At 36.3% G+C, this 15,554-nt stretch overlaps 1 protein-coding gene across 3 annotated transcripts in view; it reads left to right on the forward strand.

Moving 5' to 3' along the window:
* Positions 1–15,554, forward strand: part of MICU3 (mitochondrial calcium uptake family member 3) — a 110,673-nt gene that overhangs the window by 33,293 nt on the left and 61,826 nt on the right. The window lies entirely within an intron of this gene.

Here is a 15,554-nt window from a genome sequence, read left to right on the forward strand (position 1 = left end):
TGAGAGAGACAGAGACAGAGTGTGAGCAGGGGTTGGGACAGAGAGAGAGGGAGACACAGAATCAGCTCCTATATTAACTCACCTATATTCATTGACATATTTGCATCTGTTTTTGCTGTATTACATGAGCATGTATAATTTTTTTCTCTTATGCCCTGACATTGTATTAGTCCTTTTTTTTGATTCTTTTCTCTCACTCCAGTGACTTGAAAATTATACATCCTAATTCTAGTGTTCAAGTGGTTACACATGCTTTTTGTTTTGTTTATTCATTTTTGAGAGAGAGAGAGAGAGAGAGGTAACAGGAAAGGGGCAGAGAAAGAGGGAGAGAAAGAGAATACCAAACAGGCTTCACACTTTCAGCACAGAGCCCGATGTGGGGCTCGAACTCACAAACTGTGAGATCATGACAGGAGCCGAAATCAAGAATCAGATGCTTAACTGACTAAGCCATCCAGGTGCCCTGGTTACAGATACATTTAACAGAAATTTTTAATTTATATATCTGAAATTTGAGGATATATCCATATCAAAAAATTTCCCATTCCACAAAAGACAAATTATTGAACATATTTTACTGTATTGCCTCCCCAACAGCACAGTTTTGAAGTCAATTACATTGTTAATACCAGCTGATTATTGAGTTTTTAATATTATGTTTTAATTTTTAAAGGAATCTTTATTTAACAATTATAATAAGTTTTATAACCACATTCATCCATTCATTTATTTAGCAAATATTGGAGAACCTGCTACAGGCCAGAGACTCTTGTAGGCTTTGGAGAGGCAGAAGTTTACCACTGTAAACAAATTCCTGCCTTTGTGGAATTTATATTAATTCAGAAGGGTACATGTAAAAATTTTGGATTTGTTAGTGTATTTATAATATGTAAAAACTAGATGAGATCATCAAGGGGGTAATCACAGATTTTAAAAAGAGATGAGGTCCAAGGACTTGTAGAGAAGCTCCCAAGAAGGAACTGCCAGAGGAGTAAAAGGAAAATCAGGAGAGTGGTATCTTGGAAACTGAGACAATTATTTCAAGGAAAAAGAGGTATCAACTGTGTCAGATGCTGTAAGATGAGAACTGAGAATTGGCCTTTGGATTTAGCAACAAAGAGGTCATTGGCGCCCTTGGTAAACAGTTTAGTGGAGTGGTAGAGGGGAAACCTGCTGAAGTAGAGGAAGTCAGAGACAGGAAATGAATGCAGGAGAGAAGGTGGGGAAGAAGGGAAGGGTAGCTAAATGGAGAAGTGGGACAGGAAGCCTGCTAAGACGGAGGAATACCAACATGTGTATGCTGGAGGGAAGTACCCAGTAGTAGAAAAATAGTGAGTTAGGTAGGCAGGGCAAGGGAGGTATTGCTGGAGCAAAGGCCTGGAATAGACCAAAAGAGACGCGATGTACGCAGTAAACCACGACACATATGGCCTCGTTAGAGACATGCCTTACTTACATCATCCTCCTATCAATCTTCCTCAAAACACTGAGACAATATTTGTGAAAGTGCTTTGTAAACTTGTAAAGAACCTTAAAATGTACGCTACTATAACTACACGTAGACTTTAGAGTAAGTGGTCAGTTGCTTTTATTTTTTTTTTAATTTTATAACTTTGTTTGATCTCGGCCCAGGAAATACTGTTGGCTGGTCTTCAGCTGTGTGTACTTCCACATGGACACACGTACCTAGCATCAAAACATTTCACCTAGAGTACTTTGGGATTTTCCCACACTGGGAATTTGATACTTAACCTTTCGACCACCCAACAAGCAAAGAAAATATTACCCCTTTTATCTTCTTAGAAGCTTTTAAATGAGCCTCAAGCCATTTGAGAAAGCCAAGTGTAGTACTTCCATGAACATCTTTTTAGCCAGAATAAAAATAGATGTGAATAAAATTTCATGATTCTTATCCTAAAAAATATAAAATAAAAGTCTAAATTTAAAAGAGCTTTGCTGTTTGGTGTTTTATGAAAATGTTAGTACAGTTGCCAGTATCAGGTGCGACCTAATAACAAATACTCAGCCTTCTACATGAAATCAAATAAATGCTTAATCATTCTTTATTTTTAAAAATTAGTATTGATTTGATTTAACATCAAACAGTTTTTTTAAAGAAACTAATAAGGATGAGTAATCAAAATAATTTTGGTTAATACAAATGGTTTTTATTTTTCCTTCCATTTTTCATTCTCATGGCTCTGTTTCTCACTGCTAAAAGGTAATACATTATATAGTGTTTAGATAATTGATATAATTGTTTCAAGTTACCTCTTTAGGGTATTATCAGCTTGTAGGCATCAGTTTCTCTAATTGTCAAGTAGTGAATCCTTTATCTGGCATTTAATCTTGCCTCCCTGGGAAAATCAGACGTTACCACAGGGTAAATTTTCAAATTGCTGACCTGAAGTAACATGAGACTGTGCCTTGGCAGTGAACCTTCCCTTTCTGTTATTCATTGGAAGGATAATGATGTACTCTGTTGCCTGCAGGCCCTTGTTTCACTACCTTAAGAAGTAACATCTAAGTACTAGTTGCAGAGGTCTGAGTTTGGAAATTCCAAAGAAGATAATTGCATTGACACAATATTTTTATTTCTTTTGGAAAGATGAGGTAATTAAAAAATGTAACTTTTATCATTTCTACCACTTCTTAAACCACTCATCTTGCCCATGTCAACATGACTCAGACATTCCACAAAGTTACCTAAAAGTGATCATTATTTGTTTTTATGAATACATTATGTATTTCATTTTATAGGTGTGTTTGAAATTTTTATTTCCATGTAGACTCTCCCATTTTTATAAGTAGGAAAACTGAGATTAAAATGTAGCTCACAATTTTTCAGTAAGACCAAAAAGACAAAGCTTTCTAGAGCTAGAAAAATAATTCCCTGAATGTTTTTAGCAAACTTGAAAAGAATATTTAGCAATTCCCATAAATAATTTCCTAAGAGGTATAAAATACAATTTCCTAGGAGGAATAAAATGAAAAGGCAAATTTAAATTCTCTTACCTTCAGGTATCTCTGATTTCATTTTTCTGCTCTGTGGCTTTGCACTTACAAATAAGGTAGCTTGTGTGGCCAACCCTGAGGTCCGTGCTTGGGTAGTTTTCAGTAGCAGTTTTACAAGATCTTTTTGACACGAAAAATTCAATTATCTTCACAAAATTTGCCATATCTAAAACTTGTGCAGTGATGCCTTCCCTTAAACTTAAAATGTCTATATTTTCCTTGGCCCGCATGAAGCCAAGAAATCGTAATTGTATTAGGTTTAATACAGTTAATATTTGTCAAAGTCACATATGCTGTAGTTTCATTATTTTGAAGTTTGATGATACTTTATTTTCAGAGTGAATTTTACTATATTAATGAAAGAAAGTTGTTAGAATTTAAAACGTGTATGTGTGGGGGGGGGTTTTCAGGCATTTTTTTTTTCTGTTGCTTAGACTTTCGATTTAGAGTTTTTTATTTTGATATTTTGATATTTTGAGTATATTTTATTTTTAGGTTTTTTATTTTGATAATTTGAGTATAGCGATCTGTTACCAAATTTAGTTTAGGAATAACTCAGTTTTAGAATTGCAGAGCAAAAATTTGAAGACCATTATATTTTTCCCTGTAGATCATTCAGTTCAGATTTTGTAAAGTAAACTGTAGGACGGTAATTACTTTTTGGCCTCCCATAGATGATGCGGGGAGATCTGTGGAGGGGGAGCACAAAGCATCTGTTTACACTCAGCAGCTCCCACCATTGAGAATGGAAGATCAGACCCAGTGTTTTCTTAACCTCACTGCAGTGTTTTGTGAAAGGGTCAGAGATACATAAAAATTTTGCTAAATTTGGAAATACAGAGCTAGGGAGAGTGCACATGCAAACATTAAACTTCAAGCCAGTAGTGGCTGTGTCTAAGACTTTGGGAAGAGATACAGAATGCAGGAGATGAAATGTGTGGAACCGTCAACGTAAGTCAATCACAGCAGTTTAGTGTCCTGCAAAATTGATAAAGGTGATTTGGAAGTGTTCCCTCTCCTGAGGCTTCCAGTCCTACAGAAGTGGCTTGTTCTAGAAGTGAATCTCTCCAAGTCTTTGTTAAACGTACATATAATTCTAATATTTTTCTCCCTTGTCCTTTATATCCCATGAGTTGTTGTTGTTGTTACCCCAAGTTGGTATGACAGACTGCAAGCTGTTGACCATAATCTCTTTTCTTCCCCCAAAATATTTAGGGTTGTGGATGCCCAGTTCTTTTGTTTTGTTTTGTTTTGTTTTGTTTCTTCTTCATTTTCCTTCATCTCTTAACACTTAAGTGTGGCCATGTGACTAAGTTCTCTTCAACTGAATGTGAGCACAAGTGATTTATACCACTTCTAGGCTTGGCCAAGGAAAGTTTCTCACATGAACTTTTTGCATACCACCCCCCACCCCCTCCCGCACCTCAGGTGATAATGACGTCATCTTTAGTCTCTGAATCAGAGTTCCCTGATCCCATCCCCAACCCTGGTCCTGAGCTCTTATGAGAGTAATGAACACACTTCTGTTGTGTTTGAGCCATTACATTTGAGGAATGTAGCCTATCCTATCTTACACAGAAGAGAAAGGATTGATTGGTGAAGGCTTTGATCACTGAGAAGGGAGGAAATGATTATTTTTTGATGAAAGTGAATTAATTTTGTCAGCTGGACTGGTCTCCTATATTCTTCTCATATGAAAGCTCACCTAACTAGACACCTATTAGGTTTACCCTGACCACAGACGCTAAGACAAAGGAGCTTAATGGCTAATTGGCCACTTTTGACTTTATTAATGGAAGTGATCTCTATGATTTAATTCTAGTCTTATGGATTCCTATCTTATACCCCAGTGGCCTTATGCCAATTTTCTGGGGACTAAATTTCTTCTTTATGAATCCAGGTTTCTCTTAACTTGGTCTCCTCATCTCTTCTTTAAATAATGGCCTTAGACCAATTTGCCTGCTGCTTGAATCTGCCTGTGTCACCTGTATTCCTGGCTGATACCACAGTCTGGGTCTTGTACTTGGTTCAGGATTATGCCAAATAAATCATATGCTCTATTTCCCTTACCTTTTCTGTTCTGGCTTCTCTTCCCTCCACTGCTGTACCCTCCTTTTTAGTCCTTCATGTAGCAAAAAGGGTAACCTACCAAATTTGAGCATCTTCTAAATCATATTTGTATTTGTGTTTTTCTCCAACAATTGCCACATACTTCTGTGTTATAACTACCAGTATTCATTCAAACTGGAAAAGCTATATTCTCATCTCTCTGGCCTTCCCTAATCCATATACTGTTAAAAATTTCACCAGATGTACTGTCCATTTGTTTTTATTCCTATAATCAAAAGTTAGAATAATTTGTGAGTTTCATTAACCCTTTTTGGAAAGATATTATAGAAGCAAAAATTATTCTTTATTGTAGAAAAGAATTGGTAATATGTACTGAAAACGCTAAGTGAAGTAATAGGCAGCTGGTAACATTGCAATTAGAGTTGACCCTTCAATAACACAGAGGTTAGGGGCACCACTGCCACCCCCAGCTGAAAGTCCCTATGTAACTTTTGACTCCTCCAAAAACTTAACTACTAATAACCTACTGTTGATTGGAAGACCTTGCCAATAACATAAGCAGGGGATTAACGCACATTTTGTGTATTATATGTATTACATACTGTATTCTTGCAATAAAGTGAGCTAGAGAAAATGTTAAAATCATAAAGAAGAGAATGTACACTTACAGAGCTGTACTGTATTTATTTTTAAAAATTGTGTAAGTGGATGTGTGCGGTTCAAACCTGTATTGTTCAAGAGTCAAGTGTACTTTAAAATTTTAAGTATGTGGAACCATTTTAAAATCCAAATATGCAGTTTTTTATATGTTGTAGTCACTTGGGAGGGGTGCCTGAAAATTGAGTGTTCTACATTTTAAGACTCAAGCCACAAATTATTTTTGCCTGCATCCCTACTTAAGAAGATATTCATTTAACCAGAATTTTTACTCTATTAAAATAATAAAATGAAAAATCTCATATGTCTTCTTATTACAACAGCCAAACTTAAGCATTTACCAGCATTAGTTTTAAAGATATGTTTGAACAACTTTTAAAAAACAGACACCCATAGGGGCACCTGGGTGGCTCATTCGGTTTAGCATCCGGCTTGGCTCAGGTCACGATCTCATGGGTCCTGAGTTTGAGCCACACGTCCAGCTGTATGCTAATAGCTTGGAGCCTGCACCCTTTTTCGGATTCCATGTCTCCCTCTCTCTCTGCCCCTCCCCTGCTTGTGCTCTGTCTCTCTCTCTCTCAAAAAAAAAAAAAAAAAAAAAACATAAAAAACAAACAAACCAGATACCCATAAATTATGCCATACCTTTCTCACTAAAACTTTAGAGTATCTTTTTTTTTTAATGTTTATTTTTTAGACAGAGAGAGACAGCATGAGCAGGGGAGGGGCAGAGAGAGAGACACAGAATCCGAAGCAAGCTCCAGGCTCTGAGCTGTCAGCACAGAGCCCGACGTGGGGCTCAAACCCACAAACCGCGAGATCGTGACCTGAGCCGAGGTGGAATGTTCATCTGACTGAGCCACCCAGGCGCCCCTAGAGTATCTTTTATCATCTCTGTCTGGATTCCTAGTTTGGAATCAGAAGATTCTCTTTTGATTGTGTCCTTGTTTACCACTTGAGCCAGACTCAGTCAGTATTCCTTTGCTAAGGAATCACGTTTTCATCCACAAGCGTATATTTGTTTATTTCCACAATCATCATTTACCAAGCCTCTTAGATGTGCCAGGCGTTATGTTAAACACTGGTTAAGTCCTTATAAACATAAGAACTACTCTTCCTCTCAAGGAATTCATGGTTAAATGGCAGAGACAGATATGTAAACAGATCATTGCAACTCAGTAGGAATGGGGGAAAGGAGTGCAAGTACCAGACCAGGGATGTATAAAGAAAATAACTAGGATTTCTTGAAAGTATAGTATTGACTCTCAGGGAACTCTCAACACTCTCACTGTTGTCAGAATTTCAGACATGTTATTACAAGGGATGTGATTAATTAGGACTGATTTGGTGCAGTATCTTAGGAGAGAGGGCATGGCAGCAGAAGTTTTCTGGCAGGTATCCTTTCTGAGAGTCTGAGCTGAAGAATCACGTAGACCATTTGATATGGAGCAAAGATTCATCTTCTTGGTAATAGCTGCAAAAGTATCAGGACTCACTTCCAGAGAAATCGAAAAGCTGAACAGGAAGCTGAAGCTAATTGAAAATACTATTGGAGCTGACTAGAGCTCAGAGACTATTATAGTTCCCAGGTACAGAGTGAAATTAGACTCATTCTTGTTTCTATGAACAGGTTAGGACCAGATGTTGGTTACTTATTAGCTTAGTTGGTTCCTTGAGGTAGTGGCAGTAGACAGCCATGTTGCTAACTAGCAGATCTCTATAGCAGACACGAAAATGAAGCATCAAGGAGACCTGATAAAGTAGCAGTTTAACACCAAGTACTGAGGTGGGGATAAGCATGCATTGTAATCCCAGGGGAACTACTGAAGTATTCGGGAAAAGGTCTCAGGCACAGGTTGGCAGGAACGCAAGTACTGAAAGTCGGAAATAAGGGATGCGTTCTGATAATAGGAAGGAAATCGGAAGCTCAGTTCTTGGTTCCAGAACAGAAGAGACACCACCATCCAAATCTTCAAGGTACAAATAATATTAATTATATTTAATCTCCAAGAATTTTTTATTAGAACAAATTTTTGAAATCGATAATTAATGAGCTATATACTTCACAGGTTGATGTGCTCCTTACTGCCTAACAAAAATTATGTTTCAGTCTCCCTGGATTTAAGAGCTTCTTCATTGGGTCTGCTGATAACAGCAGCTATCTTTCACCTGACATATTCCACCTTATAATAAGCCATTTAAAAGAGGCATCTCCAGGAAAGATGGAACATGGAAACTTTGTGTTAAACTTTATATTGTGTCTACTTTGAAGAAATTATTTCGTAGAAGCATACCAGTCTTCAGCTCTGTGTATGCTTCTGCTACCCTCCAGCTTCTTGGAGAGGCCATTTCCCTTATAGCCATTATAAACTTGAGGGTTTTCTCTACAATACTCCTTAGCAATGTAAAGGCTATCACTTCCTCAATTTCCCAAATGTGTGTTTTTAGTTTGACCATCAACCTATGGAAATGAAGAATTTTTCTTAAATGACCATGACTTCTGTAACTCCTGTCAGTGTTTTCCCTGCAGTTCACAGATGGTCTAGTTATACTTGACCACTTTTGAAAGCTTATTTTTAAGTACATAATATTGGATTGATAATAAAGATTTTCATTTTGGTAATGTTTTTACACCTAATGTTATATAATTCAGGTTTTTTTGGTTTTCAGGTTAGTTTTTCCAATCGCCTTAGGTACATTATACTTATGAATGAGTTTTTCTGTACTGGGAATTTGTGATGCAAAAGTATTATTTACTGAAACAGTACATGTTAATGAAAAATGTTTAGGTTAATTTTAAGCTTTAGGAATTAACTTTAAAAAGATATATTGGATTGAGATAAGCAAAAAAAGGTATTAAAGTAGATCAGCCAGTGAATACACATGTACTTAGCCTGTTCCTTGTAATATCAGGATTATCCATAGATTCACACCAATTACTACAGGGAAATGGCTGTATTTGTTTTTTTAAATGCTCAGAACATTAACATGATACAAGATCATCATCATTCGTAAGCTAATAAGGCTTCCAAGAGGATTAGTAAACTGGTTTGAATATCATTTTCCCCTTTATTTATTGGTTCTTATTTTTGAATGTTTATAATAGTGATGTTAGAACTTAAAAAGGTTTAGATTTTCTAAACTTTAGAAAATTCAAAAGCAAAGCTGTATCTTGTAAAGGTCTGAGAGTTCTATCTCATATTTTGGGAATCTACTAATCTGAATCTGTCCCTTTCCTCTGAGTTTCTAGTAATTCATGGACCGCTGCTCCTTATCAACCTCCTAAACACTATAAAATTTAGTGTGGTTAGAACTGTACCACATTAAAAAAAAGAAAAAATTTACTAAATTCTTCGTCTGTGCCGTTAGGTCATTCATTAAGAAAATAGTCTGTTCATAAACTCTGGAGAAAGAAGCACATGGACAGTTGGAAAGTTTGAAAGTGATTAGGCATATATGTATGTAAAACACGATCAAACTAAGATTATTCATATTTGACTCTAAAACAGTTTTAGATTAAGTGACCTTCCAGCTGATTATTTTATAATGAACTCATTTGCATATAGGAGGCACCCAAGAAGTATCTATTGAATGAATGAATTTACATTAGCTCATTAGTTGATTTTAAATACTCATCTTGGAAACAAAATTGTTAAAAGATTATATAAATAATAGAGTTTTGTCCAGTAACTTTTGAGTTTTTGTTTGAGGATTTCTGTTCATGCTTGTACTTGTCTAGCACATTTAAAATTTTTGTTTGGGGACTCATATTTATGCTTCTGTTTTGGTTTAAGAAAAAAGGTAAAGAAGCAAGAAGACCAGATGAGCTCTGGTCATGATGACGATTCTAATCCAAATACATTTATTTCCAGGGAGCATAGGAAAACAGGTAAACACCCATTGCTGATTTCAGGTAGACGATAATGATCAACATCAACAGCAGACATTGCATTTAGTGGCAATTCATTAGAAGCATTCTCTTCAAAACATGGCACAAGATAGGAATGCTTACTATTACTGATAACTGTTCCACATCTTATTTAGAGATGTGGACCTCTCATAATTAAGGCAATGAAAATGACTATAAATATTAAAAAGGAAAAACTACCAACTGTCATTATTATGAAAGAATTTATGATTCTTTACTTAGAAAATCCAAGGAAAAAATTATTAAAATGAAGGAATTTAAAAAGGTAATTGGACACAGGGAAAATATACCAAAGTCAGTAGCTTTCCCATTCATTAGAAATAGCAAGTTGAAAATGTAACAGGAATAAAATGTTCCGTTCACAATTCACAATTACATAGAAACTATAAAATGTACCAAAATCCACCAAACTTATATGAAGAAAACTGCGAAACTTTACTGAGAGACATAGTTGAAGACCTGAATAAATAGATCTCTGTCTTCCCAGATGGGAAAAATCAAGTCTCCTAAGTTGTACCAAAATTGAATGTCATCCCCAACAAAATGCTGGAGGTATTATTTAAATAGAACTTGACACATTGATTTCAAAGTTCAGTTAGAGGAGAAAATTGAGTATCAATCACCATGAATATTTTTAAAATATTGATAATAAGATGAAATCTCACTTTACCTAATATCAAAGCATAACTACATGCTATTAAAATATGCTATTAAAACTACATGCTAATTAAAACAGTGTGGCATCTGAGTATGAAGAGACAAGTAAGTCAGTGGAAATGAATAGAGAATATAAAGCCAAGGAAAGGGGGTGCCTGGGTGGCTCAGTTGGTTAAGCGTCCAACTCTTGATCTCAGCTCAGGTCATGATCTCACAGTTTGTGGGTTCAAGCCCCGCCTTGGGCTCTGGGCTAATAACATGAAACCTGCTTGGGTTTCAGTCTCCCTCTCTCTCTGCCCCTCCTCCACTTTCTCTCTCTCTTTCAAAATAAATAAATAATAACACGCTTTTTAAAAAGCCAATGAAAGCATTGATTTCCTGTTTTGTTCTTCATCTCATCGCATTCTTCAGCCAGGTGAATCCATTCCTTACAGTTGATGGTAACCAAACTGTTCTAGGATCATTCTAGTATACTGGGTTAACATGGGAAAATTGGTTTTTACTTTTTACCAGTTTATGTTACATTTGAGTAATGCCAGTATATAGTACTACACTATATCATTTATCACACTAAATTGAGAAGAGGCAATGGAGGAAGTAACAAGTCTACAGTAGTAGGAAGCCATTTTAAGCACCCAGGCTCCAGTTATCTCTTTTTTTTTATTTTATTATTTTTTTTTAGTGTTTATTTATTTTTGAGAGAGAGAGAGAGGCAGACTGCAAGCAGAGGGAGGGGCAGAGAGAGAGGAAGACACAGAATCAGAAGTAGGCTCCGGGCACTGAGTTGTCAGCACAGAGTCCGATGTGGGGTTCCAACCCACAAACCATGAGATCATGACCTGAGCCGAAGTGGGTCGCTTAACCAACTGAGCCACCTAGGCGCCCCTCCAGTTATCTCTTATACATAAATCATGTTCTTCCCTTTTAGGGTATATTTTTTTTTTGTTTGGGACACAAACCATTCCAAACGCCTTCCCAGTTCTTCTTTTAAGGTGGTGGTAAATAAACCTGAAGTCACCACCTTATGCCATTATCAAAACGATGGGTACTATTATTGCTAAGGCAACAGTGGGTAGAATTCATACAGTGGAGTTTTTGTTGTTGTTTCAAAAATTTATTTAAATTCTGGTTAGTTAACATATAGTGTGATATTAGTTTCAGGAGTAGAATTTAGTGACTCATAACTTGCATATAACACCCAGTGCTCATCACAACAAGTGTCCTCCTTAATGCCCATCACCCCTTAAACCCATCCTCCCGCCCATCTCCCCTACACCTCAATTTATTCTCTATAGTTTAGAGTGTTAGAGAGCACTTGGGTGGCTCAGTGGGTTGAGTGCCCAACTCTTGATTTCAGCTCAGGTCGTGATCCCAGGGTTGTGGGATCGAGCCCTGTGTTGGGCTCTGCCCTAGGCATGGAGCCTGCTTAAGATTCTCCCCCTCCCTCTCTCTCTGCCCCTTCCCCTCCCATTTGTGCATTCTCACTCTCTCGCTCACTGTCTCAAAACAAAAAAAGAAAAAAAGATAAAGTCTGTCTTATGGTCTGCCTCTCTTTTTTTCCCCCTATTCATCTGTTTTATTTCCATATATGAGTGAAATCATGACATTTGTTTTTCTTTGGCTGACTTATTTTGCTTAGCATAATACACTCCAGCTCCATCCATGTCATTGCAAATGGCAAGATTTTATTCTTCTTGATGGCTGAGTAAGATTCCAGTGTGTGTGTGTGTGTGTGTGTGTGTGTGTGTGTGTGTGTGTACACACCACAACTTCTTTATCCATTCATTAGTCAATGGACATTTGAACTCTTTCCATAATTTGGCTATTGTTGATAATGCTGTTGTAAATATCAGGGGACAGGTATCCTTTTGAACCAGTATTTTTGTATCCTTCAGGCAAAAACCTAGTAGTGCAATTGCTGGATCATAAGGTAGTACCGTTTTTTTTTTAATTTTTTGAGGAACTGCCATACTGTTTTCCAGAGTGGAAGCAACCAGTTTGCATTCTCACCAACATTGTAAGAGGGTTCCCCTTTCTCTGCATCCTCACCAACATCTGTTGTTTCCTGTGTTGTTAATTTAGTCATTTTGACAGGTGTGAGGTGGTATCTCATTGTGGTTTTGATTTGTATTTCTCTGATGATGAGTGATATTGAGTATCTTTTCATGTGTCTGTAAGTCACCTGGATGTCTTCTTTAGAAAAATGTCTATTCGTGTCTTCTGTCCATTTCTTAACTGGATTATTTGTTTATTGAGTATTGAGTTTGCTAAGTTCTTTATAGAACTTGGATACTAACCCTTTAACAGATATGTCATTTGCAAATATCTTCTTCCATTCCAAAGGTTGCCTTTTAGTTTTGTTTCCTTTGCTGTTCAGAAGCTTTTTATCCTGATAAAATCCGAGTAGTTCATTTTTGCTTTTGTTTCCCTTGCCTCTGGATCTAGTAAGAAATTGCTCCAGCTGATGTCACATTTAGGTCTTTCATCCATTTTGAATTGATTTTTGTGTTTCGTGTAAGAAGGTGGTCCAGTTTAATTCTTTTTTGCATGTTGCGGTCCAGTTTTCCCAACACCATTTGTTAAAGAGTCTGTCTTTCCCATTGGATATTCTTTCCTGCTTTGTTGTAGATTAGATGACCATATAGTTTTGGGTCCATTTCTGGGTTTTCTGTTCTATTTCATTGATCTATGTGTCCGTTTTTGTGCCAGTACCATACTGTTTTGATTACTACAGCTTTGTAATATAACTTGAAGTCTGGAATTGTGATACCTCCAGCTTTGCTTTTCTTTTTCAAGATTGCTTTGACTATTCAGAGTCTTTTGTGGTTCTGTACAAATTTTAGGATTGTTTGTTCTAGCTCTGTGAGAAATGTTGCTGGTATTTTGATAGGAATTTCATTAGGTAGGTAAATTGCCTTGGAAAGCATAGACATTTTAATAATACTTGTTCTTCCAATTCATGAGCGTGCAATGTTTTTCCTTTTGTTTGTGTCATCTTCAGTTTGTTTCATACAGTGGAGTTTGAATGAAAACCTTAAACTCTTCTTGGTCAGATTTCTTTTGATACCATTACTCAGGTGGTTAAAGGATTCAAACTGTGTTTTCTCTTTCTATCAGTAAAGGATGGATTAGAGGCAAAAATCACAGGTAGGGCATTACTGTAAAATTTTAGAGAAGTAGTGAGTGCTTAAACAAAAATGGTGGCAGGGGTGGATGTGAGAAATTAGAGGGAGAACAATAGGTTTTGTTGATTGATTGTTAGTAGAAATTGAGGAGAGGGGGGAGTTCTTAGCATTAGGACATGGAAGGTGGATCCCATTCCCAGCTGCAATGGTCCAGCAGGTTTGGTGTCCTGGGACCAGTCACAGCCGCTTAGGGAGGAAAGTTTGATGAGAAAACACAGGTACATTATGAGCAGTAATGGCAACAGCAGGTAAGGGCAGAAGTCACAGATCAAGTCCATATTAGGTCATAACGAATAAAGATGCTAGAGGCAAAAATTGTGGTTCAGAGTGTTAGACTGAGGCATGACTTCCGATTGTGGTGCGGAAACCATGAGAGCTCCACACAGAGGGGACCTTCAGGAAGTTCATTGGAAATGGGTCTTGGTTGATTATGGCCAATTAGGTCCAAGAAATAGCCTATCAAGAAGAAAGCAGGAGAGTAAACTGTGGTCACAGACAAGATTGATTTCCCTGTGCTAAGAGGAAGAAGAACCCCCTGGGATATATGTGTAGAAAAGGACCTAAGATGTTAAACTGATTGCTGAGGAGTATTGAAGGAGATTATTGCCCATTATTGACATTAAGTTGTTCAGTGTCTCACTTCTCACCCATGGCAGTGCCGAAACAATTTCACAATACCTGTGGATCACCTGAGTGTTATTAATACGTCACTGAGCCAACTTGTCTCTGGTACTGAGTTGCTTTTTTCTTCTAAAGCATCATTTTTATGTCATTGCTCTATGTAAGAAGATTCTATGTAAGAATCTTCTAAAGCCATGTTGTCTATCATTTTAAATTCCAGTGCTTTAGTCTGGCATTGAGAAATCATTTTTCCATGAATGCAAATCCTCTGCTCCAAGGAGGTTATTACCATTTTCAAATATGCTGTGTAGACCTAGAGTGTTCATTTCTCTTCCTGACATTAAAATTCATATTTTTTTTCTTCCTGAAGCCCTCTTATTAACCTCAACCTTTACAATGCTTTATTTCTGTTTACTCTAACTGGATTCACTCCTTGCTTCCATGTTTGTACCTTTTGTCTCTCCAACTAGTATTTTTCCCCTCCGTATAGGTCATATATTTCTTAAAGGCAGAGACTATATAGTCTTATCTTTTATACATACCATTAAAAAGTAGGGAGTGAACCTTTCTTTTAGTTTTTATTTGACTACTTGTACAATGTTTTTAAAAATCTTAGTGTTCAGAATAGTGGGAAAAGATTAGTCATTTGCCTGGGTTTTCATTTAATAAAGCATGACCTAGAAATATAAAATGTAGTCTCCTTGTTGAAAGTTTTTATGAATTGTTTTGATGCGACTTCTCAAGATATTAGATACTTAAATAACTTTAATAGTCTATACACAATCGGCATTATGACTTAGTAGACATAGAAGAGACAATAAAGAGAATAAGCTTGCCCTCTTAAATAAGAATTTCTTATGAAATGTGTAAAAATGTTATTTTTGTATTTTTGATAATCATGTAAATTGCTGTTAACTCCATAGAGGCAGAGTGAAAATATGTATGAAAAGGTTTTGTTTGACCAACCAAATCCACTCATAGGAATTTACCTCAACTCTTTGTAGATGTATTTAAATATATATATTCTAGGCTGGTCATTATAACATTGTTTTATAATAGTAAAATACTGTGAATCACTGAAATATTCAACCATGTGCAATGCATTAATTGTGCTATGCTACATTCACTATGAAATATTATACAACTACTAAAAAATAGTCTGGTAGAGTAGTGACATGGGAGAACAGTCTTGATATATTAGTAAGTTAAAAATAACAGATAACTGAACAGTATAGTGTAATCCCATTTTTTGCCAAAAAAGAAAAAAATCTATGTATCTGTAAATGTTTAAAATTCTGTCTTCTAAATTGTATACAATAACTATGCATCACTTTTGTAATCAGGAAAAAAAACTATTAAAAATATATTTGCTGTAATTCAGAGAGAAAATAAATAACAGTGATAAAGATAAAATTATTTAT

This window comes from Lynx rufus, unplaced genomic scaffold (genome assembly GCF_022079265.1).
Source record: "Lynx rufus isolate CCGP_SWC_20201006 ecotype Redwood Valley unplaced genomic scaffold, mLynRuf1.p SCAF_3, whole genome shotgun sequence".
In the NCBI taxonomy this organism is placed as follows: domain Eukaryota; kingdom Metazoa; phylum Chordata; class Mammalia; order Carnivora; family Felidae; genus Lynx; species Lynx rufus.